Below are 22,352 nucleotides of genomic sequence, written 5' to 3' on the forward strand. Positions count from 1 at the left end.
GTTTTTGTCATCAATCAATTTTACTCACCAATTACTGTGGCTTCATCTCCTCCCTTGTTTTTTTATTTTTTTTGGGGGGGGGGGGGGACTACTCTGATGATGTTGTATGGTGTACCATAAACTGTACCATACAATAACTTTTCCCAATACAAGCCTTCTCGTGAATCTCTTATGGATTGTTTTTGCACCAAGAACAACAATTTTATTTTGTTAACATATCCAATGAAGCAGAAATAAGCTTCATCTGAGAAAATAATTTTTTTTTGCCCCAAATTAATGTTCTTAAAGCATATATTTAGCCATGATGAATCTGAATTCTCAGCATACTGAACACAAACAGGGCGACAATGAGTGACAAAGATAACATTTTAAACATGGCTGCCATTTCGTTTTTAAAATCATGTCATTCTTATTGAAATACCTTTTTTTAAATTTTAATACGATGTCGTCTTGTCAGCAAAAACTTTTATAAATATGGCAAAGGATTATTTTACATTAGCATAGTTTGTTGATACTGAGACACAATTGTTAACGATATTAGGTGCCTTAATTCTAACAAAGTTGCGCTGTCATAAGATTCATTAACGATTGTTTAACAAGACCGAATTCACTTACCTAACAATGCCAGAGCAGGTAAGACCGCTAAATACTGATTGTTGTCCGAGGTTCGAATCCCAGTAAATGGCCTGGCTGCAGAGACTTTTTTTAGTTTTCCTCATGTGTAACGAGATCCCACCAGTGACAGAGCGGTAAAGTCGCTGAACACTGGTAGTTCGATCCGAGGTTCCAAGACCGCGAATGCGCTGGCTGCATGGGCGTTTTCGTGGCCGCTGGCCGCATGGGCGTTTTCGTGGCTTGTATACACGTACGTGTGTACAAGCCAGTTTACCTTAAGAAGTCCCCCCGCGGAGGCATCCCTCCTCTTAAGCAGATAGCCCTTGAGGCTTTGCTATAATCCCACAAACTAAACCTCATGTGTAACGAGATAATTTACCTAAGAAAGTCCTCAAGGAAGGTCATCTCTCTCCTTAGGCAGATAGCCCTCAAGTGCTTTGCCGGAATCAAATTAAACTAAAACAAACCAAAATCGCGCATAATCCATTTTCTTATTTTCTCTCTCGCGTGAAAAGAATACCATCCAGTTTCCTTCAGAAAGTGTTTAAATAAAGCCATGTCTTCCCTTAAGCAGATAGTCCTTGAGAGATATGCTGCAATCGGTTAAGTAATGAAATTTATTCTTTAGTCGAATCTCATCTTAAAACATAGCAAGGCATCATTTTAAAATTATTTAGATATAATATAATAATTAAAAAATAAATTAGAAAATGATAGTTAAAACTAAAATTCTACAATTTTTCTTATATATTTGAAAAAAAAATTAGTATTGTTGAAATCTAAAGGAATTTCCTCATGTATGCATTGTGATAAAATTACTGTCCTAGAATAAGCCAAAATTTTTGCTGAATAGATTCCAAATTTTTAAGTAAATTTTGTCTAAAATATCCAAAAATTGTTGAGACCTTAATTTAGCATTTAACTCATTAGTAAATGTGACAAAGAATCACACTTTTATTATAAAATTCAAAAGCATTGAATATTTTTTTCATAATTTTAAGTTAGCTCACTGCTAATTGGATTTCACTGAAAACACTAGTGGTATCATTCAGATACTATTTTAAATTAATTACATTTAATTTATTATAATTATCTTTTTTATTAAAGGATTATGAGCTGTAAGAACACAGAGTAATCCTTAATTTTTCTTTAGGTGTTAGGGCAAAAGCCCAATGTTTTGTTAAAATTCGGGATTGAAATCAGAAATATGAATAATTTTGCAGTATTTTATGAAGATATTTAGCAAATATTTACCTTAAAAAATAATATTTAGCATTTATTCGACAGAAGTTTCATTCTCTTATGGTTGCATCAGCACTTTTCAGGAAACGTTTGTCAAAGCTAAGATTATTCTGCTGATATGCGAGAATGCAGTAGGAAATAGTAACTATTCATTTACGTTTAGTAGGCCAAAAGAATTTTCACACAACCAGTTACTCTAAAAGTGTCCTAGTAAGGAGTTTTCAAAGTCTAAAAGTGTGTCCTAGTAAGTTTTATTACTTTACAACCATAATCTAGAAATCGTAAAAAAAAATCATTAAAGCACAAATATTTTTCATTCTTAATTAAAGTAAAATAATATTATTGTTGGCTATATGGCAGTGTTTTCAAGAATACGAATTCTCTAATATTCTGCAATGAAGATACCCATTTTGAAATATATATATATGTGTCATAATTTCAAAGTACAGTTGCGATGGCTGAGTTGCAGGGCGAGAGGAAGTAGTTGATACCAAACTAAGTTCAAAGTAAATCATCTTTATTTCCAGATTTCCAGGCACACTGGAATAATTCCTCGTAGACAACATACTCTTTAATCATACAATTACAAAAATTTCTTATACACATCTTTTTTTTTTTTTTTTTTTTTTTTTTTTTTAAAGAAGGACGCAGGCATTTTATAGAAGCGAACGAGGAGATATTAGCAAGGTAGAAGCTAGAAAAGTAATGGGATAATTAGCTCGCCAGAGGTATTTATACCAAAGTAGGGGCTATTCTGGAAACAAGCTATGATTGGTTAATATTAGTTTAGTTTCCCTTTTCCAGTAGCGTTACATAACCTAGAAAGATCTCGAATTTGGGAGAATAGATGAATTTAGGGGAAGATCACCAAATGTAGAATGTTAACTTTGAAATCGCCAATTATTTTTAAAGCAGCTGGTTTGAAGCCTATTTATAATTGGAAGAATATGCGTAAGGTACGACCAACGGTTGCAAAAATAAAGGCAGAGTAAGGCCATTTATTCACACCTTATCTAACAATTTTAAAATCTCATACATTTTTTTAATTATTAAACTTCTTTAATAAACCTAGAGAAGGTTAATATGAAAAAGTAATTACTTCCCACAATTTGTTGACATCAAATGAAAGTAATTCAGAAGTTAAGAGTCCAACCTTTAAATGCCCTTAAGTGACCTTCAAAGCTGAATGAAAAGTAAAATATATCACTATGTGAACTGCAGGTAGATTTAATATTAATATAACCATGCAAGGGTTTTTAAAAATAAGTATAAATTGAATAAACCTGATTAACACCTTCGGCTATATAGTTACATATTAATTTTAAAATTAAAAAAAAAAAAAAAAACTATCAATCTTAGGTTTAACTTAAGCAAAATTAAACCTTAGGTTGATGCTATTTCTAAAATGCGTGATGCATGCATGTTAGCGATTATCTGATACTCATGTAAAGCACTTTTGATGTGTTCTTCGCGACTTCTTAGGTATTCTTAAGCATTCTTTTTCAGCATTTAAATCAGGGCTTAATTTCTAAAATTAGAAGAGCCGGAGCCCTATGGGAGACCGTCAGGAAAGAGGAAGGGGAGAAAATATATAAATAAAATGACTATTAAAATCATTAATAATTTAAAAATTAAATAGTTAATTATTATCAAATTAATAAATAATTATTTAATTAATATTGGCTGTTAATATTTATGAATTATTATCTAATCATTAATCAATTAATTAATGATTGATTATTATTTATTAAAAAATTAAATAATTAAAGTAATTAAATCATTAACATTAAAATGAAATAAAATGTAAAGAGGTAAATTAAAATTTAATAAGCGATTTTTAATATAATTTTATTTCTCCTAAAAATAAAATTTTTGAGATCAAATTTCTACGAAAATTGCTGTTCCGTAACTACATATAAGAAGTGTAATGTAAAGAATGCCTTCTTAGTTAGAAGAATGAAGAAGTGAAGAATGCCTTCTTATTTAGGGCTCCTGTTAGAATTAGAGATCCTGAGAGTCCTGAGAGTAGGTGTTTAATTTCTGCCTGCCGGTTTCTATTACCAACTCAAACAGCTTAATTTTTTCGCTATTTATCGAAGGCGCTTTGCCGCTTGTTTCATATTTTACGGCCAATGGCCAAGAGCATCGTCATCTGCAAGTTAAAACGGCAATTGGTTGTCCGCCTGATCAGACCCATCATGGTCAATGGTCCATTTTTTCTAATAGCTCATATTGACAGCTTCTTCACCCAGTCAATAGAGGGCGCCACACTGCAAATAAAATTCCTCACCTCGCTGTTTCCTCTGTGTGTTAATATTATTTTCTGAAGTACTGTTATAATTAATTTTTTTCTTTTCAAAGACATTTCGTCCCGTGTTTCCTACAAAATCAAGCCCACTCTACGACTACAGAGGTTGTCCGTAGGTATTTCCAGAACAGTTTGAGGTATAAAAAATTGTTTGATAATATAAGTGGGCTGCAAAAGAAAATTTTAAAATAACAGAGGCTGTCCGTACGTACTTGAAGTCTAAAAAAATTTTTTGATGTTGCGGATGCGCTGCAAAGTAAAATTTAAAAATTATTTTGTATAGAATTTATCAGGATGTAATTGAAGAACATTTTGAAGTCTAAAAAATTCTTTGAAGAAAGTAAAATATTTTCAATGTTTGCTGCGAAGTAAAATAATTACTTTGCATAGAGAGGTTATCAAGACGTATTTGAAGAACATTGTGAACTTTGATGATTCAACTACTCTACAGAATAAAAACTTTTAAAAAACTTTCCTGTCAGAAGACTCCCTGCTCTGCAGGGCAAGGAAATATCTTGAGTCTGGCGCCTTAGACCGGTCGGCCATCCTGACACATTCATGGAAGCGTTGTTATTGTTTCAACGAGCATATTTATAAGGCCGAAAAATCATTTCATCGGATAAATCTAAAATCATTACTTAAAGCTTACGGAGTTTAAAAGATGGAAAAAACTAGAAGTGAAAAGAAAAAAAATTCGTTTGTATAATTTTGTGATAAGAAAATTTAACAAAATAAATAGAGGAAATGTTTTCAAGAAGAAGCATCTACTTCAATTTCGCTTGAAATGTATATATTATTTAATTAAAACTAATGTTAGTTTAAAATTGAGTTTCCCATTTTAAGCTGCACGCTTACGCTCTCTTACATTTGGTGGTTAGAACTTTAGAAACATAGTGTGTTTCTAAAGTTCTAGGAATTTTGGCATAATTTTTTATTCCGATAATTTTCAGCAATATTAAACAGCAATTTTCAACATGATCCTCGATTAATTGAATACTCTTATTCCAACAAAAATTTAATCTTTTTAGGCTGTCCTCAAAGAACTTTTTTATTGACTCCTCAATCCAGCTGTTTGTGGCATGGTTAAACTTTCAAATTAAACAAAAGCGTAAAGGATTTTTTTCAAATGTGAAAACAGAATATTCCTCGCAGATGTTGGACAGTTTCTGAAGTTTTCACACCCTCTTTCAAAAAAAAGGAGAGAGAGAGATTGCTCTCCGCGTGTTCCATGGTTGCAAAAATGCGCCTGTGTCAATCGAACAATTGAATCGGACTAAATAATATTGCGCAGGATTAGCTGAATAAACACATCAGGACTTCCTTTCTGGCCAATAGCGTTGTAGATATTAAGGATAAGTGAAATCGAAACTACTCATCCAGAGCATCTCACAATTTAAATAAATGCTTATAGTTAATAAAAATAAATGTGTTATTTTTTTAAGACTACTTAAACAGCATATTTATTTTTATATAACTTCTATATTTGTTTGCAACATATTACTTATTTTTTTGACACAAAAATGATCTAACAACGTTTTTAATTCCACTCCTTGTTGCCACACGCAAATCTTGACAACTATGCAAAAACATTACATTATGTTGCCAATTAGAAAATATTAATAATTATATAAAAACATTAAATTATGTTCCACTACAAAGTTACTTATAAGTTCTAGTTATTGAACTACAGCTCACTTCCTAGAACTTTGGAAACATCCCAACGTACTGTAAAATAACATTTCCACTCTATTTACAGTTAGTTTATCTCTGCGAAGCATCCAAAAAGAAAATAGATCATGACAGGCTTCACTTAGGTAATGAGTTGATATGTTAAGCAAAATTGCTTACTCTGTTATCTTCTTTAAGTAACAGCGTGATTAGAACTCGAAATCCCAATTTTGGTAAATAAACTGTAAAATAACTGAATGGCATTTGCATAAGCCCTGAAAAAAAGGTAACTGTAACTGCGAAACAATTATAGAGAGAAAGCAAGAATATAAATATGCAGAGATCGAGAAGAGCCGATATATAAGAGTAAGCGAAGTTGTTGGAAAATTTGGTTGCCATATGAAAAAATTTTGCAGATTTTTTTAATAATTATATCAGGATGCTAATTTAAAAAGTCCTGAAACATGATATATAACAAATTCTCTCTTGCTGACCACCCTTTCTAAGACGATTATTTTTTTAAATAACCAGTATTTCTTAGAGCATAAATAACATCAGTATTGATGTTTAATTGTAAAATTCTCTAAGCTTCTTCTCCTGGCTGACTGGACAAAGACCATCACTATGTATTAAGCAGCCTGTCAAAATACCTAATTTTACCATCAAACTAAAATATTTCTTATAAACTAAACACGTATAATCAAGGAGCCTGCGTTATCATTTCTTATTAGAACAGGAAATTATAATGGAAAAAATAACTAATTATTTCTGAAGCTTTAATTTAACACTTCCTCGGCATGTTATAATTTATCATATAGGTTTGATTTGACATATATGACAACATTTTTTAAATCAGGGCTGTCCAACAGTCTGGGCTCTAAAGGTTTTCAGCTCCGTCGCTACTATTTAGACTTGTAAAAAATTACGAAGTATCAAAACAAAAATTAAACTTGTAAAAGAATGAAGTATTCCAGTATGAGAAAAAGAACTGAGGAGGTATATAAACAAAACTTTGGCAGAAAAAAATATAAACAAAAGGTTACAATTTCCCCCAACAATCATAGGAAGCTCACTTAGTCTTGCAGCCCACCAGCGGCCGAGCGGTAAAGTGGCTAAAACACTGGTAGTTCGGTCCGAGGTTCGAATCCCGCGAAGGGGCTGGCTGCATGGGCGTTTTCGTGGTTTTCCCCATGTGTAACGTGTATACGAGCCAGTTTCCCTTAGAAAGTCCTCCACAAAGGCATCCCTCCCCTTAGGCAGATAGCCCTCGAGGCTTTGCCATAATCACACACACCACACCACACTTAGTCTTGCAGGGTTGTGTATTTAGAAAACGGTCTGTAAATTCCGCAAATTTGAGCCTTATCTCCTAAAAACATTTCAATTTCAATGTTTTTGTTGCACATTTTTTCTCAGGACACAAAACAACCTCTGGCCAGAGAATTTCTTGTGATACATTTAAATGATCTTTCATACATAAAAATTAAACTTTTCTTTAAATTATTCATCACACTCTAAAATTATTTTTATTAAATTTTCATTTTTTCTCTGTGCAATCGATAATATGTAACAAATCAATGTTCATGACGTTATTTTTAGTTTTTTTAATTATTGCAATCGGTAATATTTATTTTATAATTGACAATTCAATGCATATAAGCGGAAAATATCTTAAATTCCGTAAATTTCATGTGATTGACCTTCATTTAAGAAAAATACTTTAATAATTTTAAATTCAGATGATTGTGAAACAAAAAGCAAAATATTAAATTTAGAAGCATTATTTAAAGTTGAAAATGCTGATGGATGTCTGTCGCAAACGCGGTTTAAAAAAAAAGTCAGTTCTCCCAATTAAAAATTTAAAAAATAAATAACATTTGAAAGCTTTCAGATTTTATATTACGCCCGAACGGGCAGGGTTTTTTTTTTTTTTTTTTTTTTTTTTTTTCCCATTTACAGATAAATACACATATCGAGAGCATTTGGGCTAACGCCACATTGGACTAAAAATATTTATTTCAAAACAGCATATCTTTAAAACTTCCGACAGACATTCACGCGCGTTGGAGATAAAATGTTTTATTCCCCTACAGTGTTGCCACTGCTCGCTTTGGAATTTTTGAGTTTTTTTTTTTTTTTTTTTTTTAATTTTTTTAAAGTTTTACATAGACAATAAATTCCAGATTCCAAATTTGGGCTTCCAAGTGTCCATGGAGGACTACGTTATTCGAAATTTGATGACTCTAAGTACCGTTGTTTTTTCACAATGCGAGAAACACCCATACATTCATGTAGATTCTTCATTATTTAGTTTCTTTAAATAATACAGAGCATATACATTTGGTGGCAACAATTTGAAAAGTGATTCAGACTTTTAAAGTGATTCAAAGCAAAATGTCATTTCAAAAATAATAGCTCTTCTGGCCTATCGCCCCTTTGTGGCATTATAAAGTTAACATTATAAAGTTACAAATGTTTCAAAAAAGGAAATGATTAATAAAAAAATAAAAATTATTAAGTAAGCATACTTCTTTGGATGATTATTTTAGTAAGAACGAAGCATTTTTCAAATGTAAGGGAAAAGTATAAAGTTGATTTGTAAGTTAAAAAACAAAGCAAGGTTTTTAAAATCAAGGTGTTTGTAATTTTATTCTCTCTGCACGAGATTTGTTTTCTTCATTTCAAAATATTTTTTAAACTTTGTATTTTAGAAAATTAAAGATATAAATTATTTCCTAATCTCACTCAACGCTATTTACTGCTGCTAATATTACGTTATACGTAAATCAATATATAACGCTTCTAGTGAACAAAGGAATTCACTGTTACATCAATAGTCTTTTAATAGACCCGTAGTGATTTTAATAAATTCATTATGCAAATCAATAATCATCATCATCCATGTTCTGCAAGATGACCTCCTACAAGGAAGTCTAAAGTCATTTGGAATCGTGGGTGCTCAGCTTAGAGATGATTCGTTGTATCTTTAAATAGAATTATAAATACTTATCCCAAACCTGATTATTTTCTGAGCTCACAAGGCTTTTAGATTTTTTGGGCTCTAGGTCAGATTATACATAACAATCCTTGTTTTTTCCCTCTCATAAAAGTAAAGAAAGTTATGTAGCTTTCTGAATATTTTCTATGGCGTAGTTTGAGCTTTTCCCTCCGCTTGATATGCAAATAAATAACTAAGAAAATGTCAAAATCATATATGGGGGAATAAATTTAAACTTTATGCTTCTTTTTGAGGAAACATTTTAATTCCAACATTTTGAAATTATATTATTATTTTGTTTGTTTTTTTAATTGCAAAACCATCGATGACATTAAGGTCTTCTTGATTGCTCCAGCTGTTATTATATAGACAGTAAACATTTATAATTCTGAAATGCTTCTTAAATAATTTTTATTTAGACAACTTATAGTTCTTAAACACTTCTTAAGTGATTCTTATTTGGAAAACCCTTCTCACATCTAACAACACTTACAGCAGCTGTGAAGAAAGTTCTCAATAGTGTTGCAATATTTGGAATGTTGTTCCGGAGGTTGCATTTTACAATAAACTGCAAAAACTGCAAATGCTTCAAAAGAAGTATATTCATGTTCCTTTTTCCCTAGCCAACAACGGAAATAAAACTATGAAATAATCCTTTCTTAATGAAGAATTTTCTTTATTAATTTCACCTTGATCGTAATTTAGTTGATGTTTTTAATTTTCATTCAAACGTTTTCATAAAATACAAAATCTGCAATAAGAGCATGTAGCAGTTAAAGACTCTTGAGAATTTCTTTGATTACTTTACTTAGAATCAAAACTACTACTTTTTCTCTATTGATGGCAATTCAGAATCTCATTATTATTTACCTGCTTCGACAATTAGCATAACTAACCACTATAAAATAATGTGTCACGCGAAAATTCCTCTCTCAAAATTGCTCTCTTGAGCCGCCCCCTCTGGCTACGCCAATGAATATTTTACTTGTAAAAAGATAACAAAGTAAATTCGAGAGAAATATGCAATTCGCGATTAAGCCATAATGGCTTTCATACGAGAATTAAAATCTTACCGTCATTAATATTTTCCGTAAATTTTAAGAAATATGCTTTACAAACTAATTTGAACATAAATTTAGGTGGCGCCATCTAGGTGCAAAAAAAGCCGTATTTAAAAGTCTGAATATGGAGCGCATTTAAAAATTATTACACAGAATTTAAAAGAAATAAAATGTGTCTTTCGTCCTCAGAAGTGGACGACCATTGCGAATGGGAAAGTTTTCTAGGGCGTTGTTAGTCATGGCACAGCCTCCAGATCATTTAAAAGCAAATGAAACCTTCTACAATTATGATTAACCGAACATAAATCATGAATGTAGATTCCGTGCAGCGCAAAATAATAAATGCCTGCAAAAAAATTCAAAAGCACTTAAAAAAGAAATGTAATTATTATGTTTTTTTTTAAATTCATCATCTTCACTCGCTCGTCGCGAGTGCCATAGGTTGCCGAGGCCTGCGCTATATTTTTAATACAGCCAACCCTCTTTAAGACAACTTCCCACAGTTCCAGATATTTCTGCTCTTCTTCGGAGATAGTCTTTCTAATATCCAATACCTAAGTTTATTTATGTTCTAAATTTATGATATTATAATACATAGTTTTGCTTTTTTAACCAAGTATTAAACAAAAAAGATAAAATAACGTTTGTAATATTCAAATTCTGTACTATACAAAATCCTGTAGTAATAATAGTAATCCTGTAGTAAAGTGTTGGGGTTTTCATCCGCAGAGAACCCGTTGGCGCTTCGGGAAAGAACCCGTTGGCGCCGTTGCATTTTTACTCGCCAAGCTGAGCCGAGCCGTAAACGTGGTTTTTAGTGTATGTAAATTCAAGTTAGCAGACAATGGTAGTAAAAATTCACAGATAATAAGTATGTAGATGTAAAACTAACAGGTTAAACGTGATATACGAAAATAAATTTGTATTAAATTCAAGTTAGCACAGAAAACAATGTATTAAGCATAACGGGAAGTAGAAATTCATTTAAAAAATAAAAATTAGTATTGTTATACTTACGTTTACATTATACTTCTATGTATTTTCTCTAATTAATATAGAATACTAATATTTCTATTACAAGTGTCATCAAGTGTCATTTTTTATTATTAAGTACTTGGCCTGTTGATTGATGTATTTCGGTAAGAGCCATGCCCATGTAATAAATTAATGAATGCATGACCTTTAATACATCCATTTTACATAGTTTTCAGTATTTTTTTTTTTTTTTTCAAGTTACTTGCATACAGCTTAAAGCATTTTACGTTGCAACAAATACCTGTCCTTTTTCATAATATATTTCACAATACAAATAACCTTCAACAGTAATGAAATTTTCTTCAGTAGCATTGTTAAGTTAATAAAACTAGAACTTTATACATTTAAAAATTATTTTAGGATTTGGAAACCTCATGGTTCTGCGTGCTTACAGCTGTTAATAATTAAGAACATAACGTGAACAGCATGTTACAAATTAGCTTTCACCCCTCCCGCCATATTTTATTCCTTTGATCCCGAAACTTCTTTAATTATGCGAAAAATATTTCTATCTATTCGTTGTTAAAAAATTCAGAAAAAATAACAATAAATAAGAGAAGAATAATATAAATCTCCAAATGCGAACAACGACAACCTTCGCACAAGCGAATAGGATGAATTAGCTAGGTTACCATGTTTGAACTATTATCGCCAAAGTTGGCGATGTTTACATTTACCGGGTTCTCTGCGGAAGTGCTTCCAAATGTTAATGATTTAGAAGACTATTTTAATTTTAACATGCTTAAATTAAGTATGGAATAAAAATAGACTTCTTTTAATAATGCTGTTAGCGTTGATGTTTACCCAAATAATGTGTTATATTTTAGCCAACATAATCAACAGATGGCGCCACATATCACGCTAAATGTAAGCATTTTTGAACATGTTATTTTTTATGCATGTTACTCTTTTGCATGTCGTTACACATATATTTGTAATTTCAATCGATAATATGCACACTTGATAAAAATTTGTGGAAAAATTTCTATTAATGCAACAAAATTTTGCCCTCTATCCATTGAATTGTAGCAGCATCTTTTCGTATTACATTTTATATTACATATTAGTTAACAGATGTCGCCACTATACTATTAGAAAGTTTCTATTTCTTCAACAGGAAAGAAATGCAATAATTCAAGACTTTCGTTCTTGACCTCAAGTGATGAGTGGATAATTTCTTCCACGGGTGTAGAGGTCAAACAACCGACGAAAATTAAATCGTGACTAGGTTATACATTTGAGCACGTTCGTTCGAATTTCTCCCTTCGTGGGTGGTCTGCTATTTCGATCGTTTACAAATTCTCGGGAAGCTTTCAATGAACATAATCACTTTGAATTTTATAAATTAAAAAATACAAGGAGTACTGTTTTCGGCAGGAAATAAATTCTTAAGACAGCTTTTCATAATAGCTTCCGTTTTAATTTTTAATCGAGCATATAGCCATAAGATATTTTCATTATTCCATATATTCTAGGATAAAAGTGAAATTTAGCATGTTTTTAAGAACGATCTCAAAATAGCTGAATAATACCATGATCACTTTTAAATCTCTAAAATTAAATATATTGATAAAGTAATGCATTTTGACTGACATTAAGTACAGTAAGTTAAATTTTTCAAATTTGTATGTACATGGACTTTTAGTCTTATGAATTACAACAGATGAGAAATTTATCAAGTTTTCCTTCTGTATGAACACTTTTGAAAATAATGACTAAATAAACAAATAAATAAAAGTTTACTTACAAAGACCTTTCAAAGTTGAGTCTTCAGTGTTTCTAGAAAAGGAACAATTTACTTATTTTTGCAGTTGATTATCGACAAATAAGCACCTTGAAAAAATATTCAAAAATGAAGCGTGGTGATGCACCACGATTTTGCAGCTTACCATGATTTCAAAATTGTAATTGTCTCACATATATCTAAATAATCGTTTCTTAATACAAATGGAACTTCAGTTAGCTGTTCATGAGTTATATTCATTATACTTATTATTTTTAGATATGTGTAGGTACCAGCATTTTTTCGCCTCTCCCAAGCAGTGTTAACTCAAACTTTCAACTTTATACAAAAGATGCATTACAACACACTCTGGATAAGAGAGTGTGAGAAACATTTCATATCCAGTTCCATATCAAATAATAATAAGGACCACGAAAAGGAGTCCAAGTCCAGTTCATCTGAAAAAAAAAAATTGGATATGAACACTAGATAAGGGACGTATATTTCAGGCACTAAGACATACCTATGTTTCCCCCTATTTCAAGGCTACGCTGTTACATGGAGAAGAATTCATACCCAGTTCTTATAAAAAAAAAAAGAAGAGTTGGGATAAAATATCTCTTTTCCGTGTTCTGTTATACAGAGTATCTAAGAACATTGGATATAAACTTTTTTTTTTTAACTCTGAATCGTCGTTGTGACTAATGAATATGTGAATAATAGAAACTTTTATCATCACCACCAGATAAAGACAGCTGAAAACGAAGTTCCATTTTTAGTAAAATGAATTTTATGTTAAGGATCAAAATAGAATATTGGTCTCATTATGAGAACGTATTTATACACTTACTTAGTATGTATAATATTGTTACGAAATCTCCAGGCGCGGTGGGATAGCTTTCGCGCAAAGCAGGTTTAGGGTTGCCATAAAATGACAAAGGAAGGCAGAGTTGTCACATTTGGCGATATTATCGACAATCGATCGATATCGAGATTATCACATATGGCGAGACTTCTGAAATGAATTCAAACTGGTTTAGCCCAGAATGTTCTCGAACACAAGCCAAAAGCTATATAAACCCTGCTGGTAGACGGAGAGTCAGTTAGTCCTTGCGGAGTTTAGAGAGTTGATAATTAGTCATTGAGCGAGTATCTCGAAGTCTGGCGCAGAGTTGGTCGTCGAGTGCATCGAGAGAGTCTTTTAATGTATCGCGAGTTAGTGCATCGTCGAGTTTTGTCTTAGAGTGTGCTTAGCTGTACTCTCGTGTATCGTCGAGAGCATCGCGAGTTGTAGCGTGGAGAGTTTCGAGAGTACGTAGAGTTCCGAGAACGACCGAGCAGAGTCGGGAGCTGTACCCTGGTGCTTTGCTGTGAAACTGTCTTCACCGTTATAGCCTGATTTCCTGAGGGCTGTGCCGCTGATTGTTACAGCGTGTTTATAGTAGTTCTTCGACAAATGTAAAAACGTGAATTTGGAGCTGTCCTGAGAATAATTGCCAATAAAGTTTGTCTCGATACTTCATGAAGTGCTGTTGTCATTATTCACTTCAAATCCACGAAAGCGAAGAAGAAGAACGTACGTGAAGAAGAAGAAAAGGAAAAAAAAGTAACAATATAAATATACAGTGAGCCCTCTTAAAGACGAACATCCATGACCACAGACGGTTTTGATCTTCTACGAAAATGGTTCCTGGAAAAAGTTGATGCTCACTGAGGATATTTACTAATAGTCTCATAAATACTGGTCACTTTTAGAGGTGGTCTCGTTAGGGAGATGCTTGCCGCGGAAAGGTTTACTTTATTTAACCGAAGTTGAAAAATATTAAATATCTTTTTTCGCATGACTCATTCGCACAGCTTTTCAGTTTTATTTCTTACTATCTTACATGAAGAAAACTTTCTGTTGACGTTTCATGTAATTGACGATAAATTTTTACAAGCTAACCTGTAAATTATTCATAAACTTTCATAAACAAAACATATCACAATTAATTTGCATACCAATGAAACAAATCCTTTATATTATGCTTGCTTCATTCCTGTTTAGATTGTTATATTACTTATTTAGTGAGTATGCACTTCTAAAAGAATATTCTCTTGTATGAACTTCCAACAAATCCTGGAAAATGGCAATTATCTAAATTCATTGAGACTAGTTTTGATAGTTCGAAGTTTGGATAATTTTCTTTCCTCTGCATAACTGATTTACTCGAAGAGTCGATTTTTGTATTTAAAAATTCGATATTTTAAGCAAATCATTTCAGTCATGAATATAATATTATTTTAACAAAACGGAAACTTAATTTCAAGGGTCAGTTATTTTATTTCAATAGTATATTAATATATCTACTTTTCAGAAATGGTGCAAATATTTTAAACTTTTTAATAGCAAATAACTGTCAATGGTTTCCGTTTCGCTGAAGAAAATCTTTTCTTTTCAGCAATTCTCCAAAGTTATTTTGAGCCACATTCGGTGATTCCCAAGTCTTGCAGTCTCGAAACTGTTATGCGTATAGTTGCTCTGGGGAAGGGGGTGGAGAGGGTGTAGGAAAAGAAGGTTCCTGAAAGAAAAAGATGTAATAATGAAGTAATGGTCACAATGAATGAACAACCATGAATTAATGGCAATAAATAAAAAAGTACTTTAAAACTCATCGCCATCCACCAAAACTTGTCACTCTACCCATACTTTTGTAATCACTTTGCTATTCCGTTTGTGCAAAACTTCTTATGTTTTCCAACAAAAGACTTCCATTTCATTGTATCAGAACATATTAATTGGCTATCATCTATATTACATTCGTTTCTGTTGTCTATAATCTACTGCTATATTATCGAGAAAATTTTAGATTTACCTCTTGTAGAATTTCTCTTTTTTGTCACAGAAAATGTTTCGCGATCCATTACGAAGATTCTCTACATAGTTAGGTTCTGTCTCTGAAAAACGCAAAACGTCATCGAAAAGGTGATATTTTGCTGGAATTATATCATTCTACGAACTGTATTCTCGATAAGACTCAGATAAAAGATAACGGAGGATGTACTTCTTTTAATTTTTCATTTTCTTCCCTCTCGTTAATCATATAAAAGTAATGCTTGTGTCAGTGCCTTTTACCACATGAAACACTGGACATTCATTCCCATATTGCCGTGCCACTGACAATTAAGCGCAAGCAAAAATTTCCAACGCCAAAAAGTGTTACTGCAATAAAAACACAAAAACTTTTGCACGTACCTAGTTACACACTTCTGCCCTCTTAAGCTTTGTGAAGTAATGATAGGAATTAAAAGTCTGCATTGATACAGCTTTCCTCGCTTAACCATTTAATCAGTGACATTATTCTTGGCTTTACTGTTCTTTGCATTTTAAATGTTTATGAATACTAAATGTTCCGTCTGAAATCCAAGGTCAGGTTTCTCAGCTAATTGAAAATATCCAGGCAGGCAGTTTTGCATTCTGCTTTTTCCTCGTGATAAAGAGTTACGGAAAGGACAGTTAATGAGCTACAAAAACTAAGATGGATCAATATGTTAAGAGAGACTGGCATAAATGCATGATTAATATAATTCTGCTCTGACAAAACTGACTTTGTGGCGGATTTAAAGGAAACTGGTTCACATTCATGGCAAAGTGAAAATGATAAATATTTTGGTTTAAAAGCCTTGAACTGCTTTCGTTTTATAACAAACTCAACGTAACTCAAAAGAAAAAATATATTGGATGTTAAACAAATAAGGTCTTAATTCTGAGTAAAAAAAAAGTTGTATAATAATAAAGATTTTACTTCAGTATTTTTCTAGAACCATGACTAATATATAAAAGTCTTTAAATACCCTCTGCTTCTCTTTCTTTCATGTATGAACAGTGTTGCTTGTACAGAACAGAAGAGACCACATAACCTCTACAGAATTACTGACCTTAGATGTTTAAGAAAATAAAATATACCCTTCTTTTATTAATTTTAAATATTTTTCATTATTATATTTGTTATTTATTATTATTTTTAAAATTTATTTTGTGATTTATTAATTTTTATTACAAATATTGAATTAATTATTTAATTTTAAAATTAATAAACTGCTTTGTCTGCTTTTGTTTTATGAAGAAATTCAGAAGTAAAAATTTATACTTATCTCAGTTAAACAAAAGCTTTACACAGCAGCAAGACAAAAATTGTGAAATTTAATTAATTTATACATTTATTAAACATAAAATAATTTAATTATTTTACTTAATTTATACATTTATTAAACATAAAATAATTTGTACACGCATTCAGAACTTTTTGATTTACCATTAATTACTAAAATAGAAATTAAACTGAAGTTGTCATATTCGCTTTATAGCATTTGCAGGTTCGAATTCCAGAATTACATTTTCTGTTATTTCTAACTTGGGATAAGTATGGATGGGGATTATATTTACTATTCGTTAAAAAAGCATACTTGCAAAGATTTATTTTATTTCATCATAATTTCACAGATTCAAATCAGACAAATTAATAGTTAATCCGAATCATGAGTCTATAAACCGACTTGTCCGGGTAAAACCGGCATGATGACAACAATGTTCGTGAAAAATAAGTAATAAATTCTTCCCGTTTGTCAACATGAAGTGGTGCCATCTGTTATTGACTACAGATACTATCCTAAAAAACTGCTTTTCCTTACAGGCCAGTGTAATGACCTCTTTCAGTTTTACTGTCGGCATGACATCAAAGACGACCGCCTAAGTGCGGGAACATAAAAAAGCGTCATCTTACGGTCCTCCCGGAGATCCAGAAAAGCTCGTAAAACCGTGAGGGGTGGACAGCGGGCATTCCGTTCGAAGGACGCAGGGGTGCGTGGAATTAACGACTGTCTTAACTTTTTTTCATTCCATCTTTCTTCCTATTCTGACCTTACGTACGAATTCCGTGGTTATAAGGCGTCGCACGCGGCAGTCATTGGTAAAGTGGGATATTAATAAGTAAAGAATCACGAAAAAGTATTGGCTATGTAGCGTTCTTTTCAACCCCTCGTTCCCTATTTTTTCGTTTTGCTTGTTGTTTCCATCCGCACACCCCTTTCCTGTAAAATAAGAAATGTTTTAAAAATAAATGAGTTAAAAGAAAATTTCAATTCTCGGGAAGGTGTTATTCAAATTATTTTTTAAAAAAAACTTTGACAGAGCGATTGTAACATAAGATATTGTTTTTTTTTTATTGGATTATTTTGATTCCAGTGAATGTGCAACGCAGTAAAAATTGCAACTGAAAAAAATTATACGCGTGTATGTGAATAAATCTGTATTCTGCAGTAGACCGCCACTTACTGCGACCGCGATTAAAGGTTATCATTTGGCTTTGCTATTAAATTACCTAAGTTCCGCCCCTTTGTATACAAAAGCATGGAAAATACTTCACTTACGTGATTAACCATTCCGTAAATATGATCAAAATATTATAGAATAATTTTTTTAACTAAAGTAAAGTCGCCAAATAAGGGGAAAACAGATTATAAAAACTAACAAGTGACAGATAATACAAAGGGTTACGTTTTAGCCAAGTTTCGACTTTAATCATTCAATAGCCAGATTTCGACAGGTTACGACTGTCACAACCAAACAGCCAGACTTCGACATTAATCATTTAAAATTAAGCAAAAAATATAAATGTACGTTCAGTCTAGCATAGGTATTGAATAAGGTTGGTAATTTTGAGAGTGGTCAGATACAGATCCCTCTTCTTCAGGAGCAAAAAAAAATTTCCCACCTTTTCGTTACTCCTAGTAAAAAAAAAAAAAAAAAAAAAAAACTTAAATTTGCTTTCTTCCTCTAATTTTCAATTTCATATTGGCATGTTTTCTTTCAACGAGAAATACTATCTAAATATTAAGATTAGAACTTCAGTATAACTAATTCAGAAGTCAAACAACAAAAATCACTATTTTCAAATTTGAAAATATAACGCTGATTTTTGTTGTTTGACCTCTGAATTAGTATTTGTTCGGCGTGTTAGTGTCTTAATTCAGCATAACTGTCAAATAATTTCCAAAAACGTTATGATCCGTTCATAAATGAACTTTTGCATTAAAGGCACTGTTAATACCGTTCTTAAACAATTTTTACCTTTTCCTATTTAAAATGCTGTGAAAGTACCTATTTATATGCTTCTCTTATATTTATTTTAAATGAGTTAAATTTCTTTGTTAGCTAAAGACATTTCGTTTCCTCATCGTTTAATTTTATCATTCGGTTAATATGAAAATAATCGTGGACACACGTGATCACATTAAGCGACGCCTAAACAATCCTCTAAAAAACGGGGGGAAGTAATATTTGGAGCACCGTCGAATTATAAATTTGATATTTGCATTTTAAAAGTTTGCTGTTAAATTCTAGGATATCGAGTAATTTCGCAGTTATCCTGTTTCTTCGAATAATACGCAAATATTTCGGTATATCGTTTTTTTTGTTAGTAGTTAATGAAGAATAATATCGCCCTTCCTTTCTTTTCTTTATGAGATAAGTACCCTATTCTTTTCTCTCTTAGATAAGTACCTTATTCGGCTCCGGCTAGACATGTAAATATATAAAATATCTCTAATACAAATGAATATGAAAAAAATTATATATAACCATTAACATTTATGGAAAAAGCCATTAACATTTATGGAAAGATAGATAAAGGCTGCATTTACTCTTAAGAAAAGTTTTGGGGTAAAATTATTGTAGGCTATAAGATGTACGGAGAACTCCTAAATCTATTAAACTATTATGCGAATACAGAATCATTCAATTTTTTTTTTAAAAAAAGTCTTTTTGTATCGTTACATGTTTTCGAGAAAATATGCATTGTTATATAAAACAGTTCACTGCTGCTTTTCGCTTTTAGTTTTCTCTGAAATGGAAGGTAAATATTTATGTATCTCAGTTGTACGACAAACATGTTGGAAATCTTCGTACATTCAACGCTTGTTATAATGGTCATTCGTTATAAGAGTTGCTTCTTACAACAACTGGATTGATGAGGGGATATTAAAATAATTTTCCGCTATAGTGAATATTCGTTATAATATCGCCATTTTCTGTGAGATGCAAGAGGTTAAAAATGAGTTTATGTTACCTGTTAAATATCTTATTTAATGCCTGTTAAATATCTTATCGAGTGAAATTTCATTATCAGTTTAGGAATTTAAAATGCAAAAGAGAAAAAAAGTGATTTAAAATCTTTGAAATTGCATTCCAGATTAAGCCATTATCAAGAGGTATGTAAATAAGCAGCTAACTATCTAACCGAGATAATTTTCGATATACTGTCTCGCGCGCCGGAGATAAAAATATTAACCCCCTCCTTAAATAGGTTTTATCATTGCTCTCTTTGAAATCGTTGAGTTTGCTTATCAAAAATTCGTTGAAGTTTTAGAAAATATGAAAGTTCTAAATTCGGGCTTTTAGGTGCTCATATTCGGGAGGAAGACTGCGGTATCCAACCCTGTTAGTCTCGAAATGCAATTTCGTGACTAAGAGACCTTCTGGGCTTTAAAAAAAAAAATGCAAATAATACGAAATTACTTCCTAGAAGAGGGAGTTCTGAAAGTCCTATTGAACGATGTGGGGGCTCCTGGCCGCCCGTACATTAATTTTTCTTCCGCATTTTTACATGCTTGTCTAAAGAAATTAAAAACTTATTCTCACAATGATCCTGAGTTATAATTTGTCACAATTTATTACTGATGATCCTTACCACCCAACCAGGAACTGAGAACAGCCAAGTTCTCATGACCCTGGTGATTGAAAGTTTTGATTTTGAGAATTTAAAGTACAGAAGTACTGTTTCAATAAGAAATTATACTTATTACTTCCTTGTGCGAAATAAAGGACTGGATTTAAAACGGATTCAGATGAGATTTCTTTCTTGACGTCTGCACGTACGTACGTAGGTATGCATCTCGCATAACTCAAGAATGAGTAGTTGTAGAACATTAAAATTTTGTATATGGGTCTGCGTGTTACAACTGCTGTAACACGCAGTTATGCACTTCCCTTTTTCGGCTGCACCAATCGTATATAAATATATACATTCCCACTCTGTTACCTGGCTAAGCTTAGTTTTTTATTCTTATATATTGGTAAATTGAACATTTTTGACTTAAAATTATGCGGTTTTTATGCTCCCGTTAAGATATTTATGTCTTTAGTTAATCTGCATGCAATAGCTGTAGAATTAGGAACAAATTAAAAGTTTAAATTGCGAATTAAACTTGACGAAACGCCTTTTGCTTACATTTGAAACTCAATAGATAAATGAATTAAGTCAGTTTCTACACCTTCAATGTATTTTTGCCGAGTGGGATCAAAAGTAAACTTTCTGTTTTGTGCATCGAAAAATCTGCCTTCTTTGCCCTCTAGCCGAATTGCTTCTCTTTGAGTAGAAACACTAATTTTAATTGTAAAAATTGTTTTTTAAACTGCTTTTACTGTATTTGCTGTTATGTGTTTTTCTGTATTGTACAATTTTTAATGAAGATGTTTTGAGTTTTTATACATTTTTGCTTTGTCGCGAAGTGAGAACTGAATTAATTGAATGAGAAATATACACTACTGCTGGCCATCAAAATTGCAGCACCATGAAGGAAAGCAAATACAAAAAAAGATATCTATAACAGGGGGGGCTAAATAGTAGAATCAGCGGTCACCCCTGGCAGCTAAAACGACTCTTACCCGGTTAGGCATGGAGTCGAATTGGGCTTGGATGACAGAAACGGGCAACTCATTCCATGCTGCTTCAAGTCTGTGCCACACTTATCAATCGTATTAGCCGGAGTGGGGTGGCGAGCCAGCCTCTCAGCAACCCATGACCAGATATGTTAGATATTTTCATTGGGTGACAGATCTGGAGACCATGCAGGCCAGGACAGCAAGTGAATGCTCTGTCTAGCGAGGAAGGTCAGAATACGACGTGCAACATGTGATCTTGCATTATCTTGATGGAAGATGGCGTTTGGCGGGGTTCGAAGATAGGACACAAGCACTGGACGTAATATGTCAGAAATGTACCGATCTGCATTCAAATTACCGGCTATCCAACTAGAGATGTGCGTGTCGTGTACCCATTGGCTGCCCAAACCATCACACCAGGTGCAGGGTCCTTATGCCGATATCCAATACTAGAAGGCGATGTGCGAATTGCAGAAATTCCTCCTCCGGCCTCCAGATACGTATACGGCCATCAGAATAGTGCACGCGGAACCGGGACTCATCTAAAAAGACGAAATTATGCCACTCCTGTATCCAGCTTTGTCGTTTGGCATATCAGAGTCGCCGTCTCTCTCTCTCTATGTTGCATTGTGAAGGAAAGCCGAAGTAATGGCCGCCGTGCTGATAGTCCACGCTGCTGCAAACGTCGACGCACCGTAAGAGCGGATACTGGGCGTGCTACAAACAAACCCATGTCCTGACTAATGGCCCGTGATGTGGTTGTAGGGTTTTGTAGGGCTGACTTTACAATATGTCTGTCCTCTCGGACGTTATTCATGGGAGAACGCTGAGATTCTATAAATTAAATTATTTGCACATTTACTCCAAAAAAAAAAAAAAAAAAAAAAAGAGAGGCTCGTTCTAATTAACTCAGCAATGGGTATCGGAACGCTAGCAGTTTGTTTCGTTACAGAATATGAGTCAATCAGCAACATAATTTTGCTTTCTTAAAATCGAAACTA

General features: G+C 32.5%; 1 long non-coding RNA gene across 2 annotated transcripts in view; it reads right to left on the reverse strand.

Moving 5' to 3' along the window:
• The window catches only part of LOC146996351 (uncharacterized), a 65,322-nt gene that overhangs the window by 38,170 nt on the left and 4,800 nt on the right, over positions 1-22,352 (reverse strand). Inside the window, exon 2 of one of the 2 annotated variants that reach the window (XR_015042194.1) lies at positions 13,501-15,211. This is a non-coding gene — a long non-coding RNA (uncharacterized LOC146996351). Of the gene's footprint in view, positions 1-12,674; positions 15,212-22,352 lie in introns of both variants that reach the window. The other variant, XR_015042193.1, reaches the window with a different exon arrangement.

The sequence above is a fragment of the Stegodyphus dumicola genome, chromosome 7 (genome assembly GCF_044657685.1).
Source record: "Stegodyphus dumicola isolate Sdum_Otavi_A_Nest chromosome 7, ASM4465768v1".
NCBI classification, from domain to species: Eukaryota; Metazoa; Arthropoda; class Arachnida; order Araneae; family Eresidae; genus Stegodyphus; species Stegodyphus dumicola.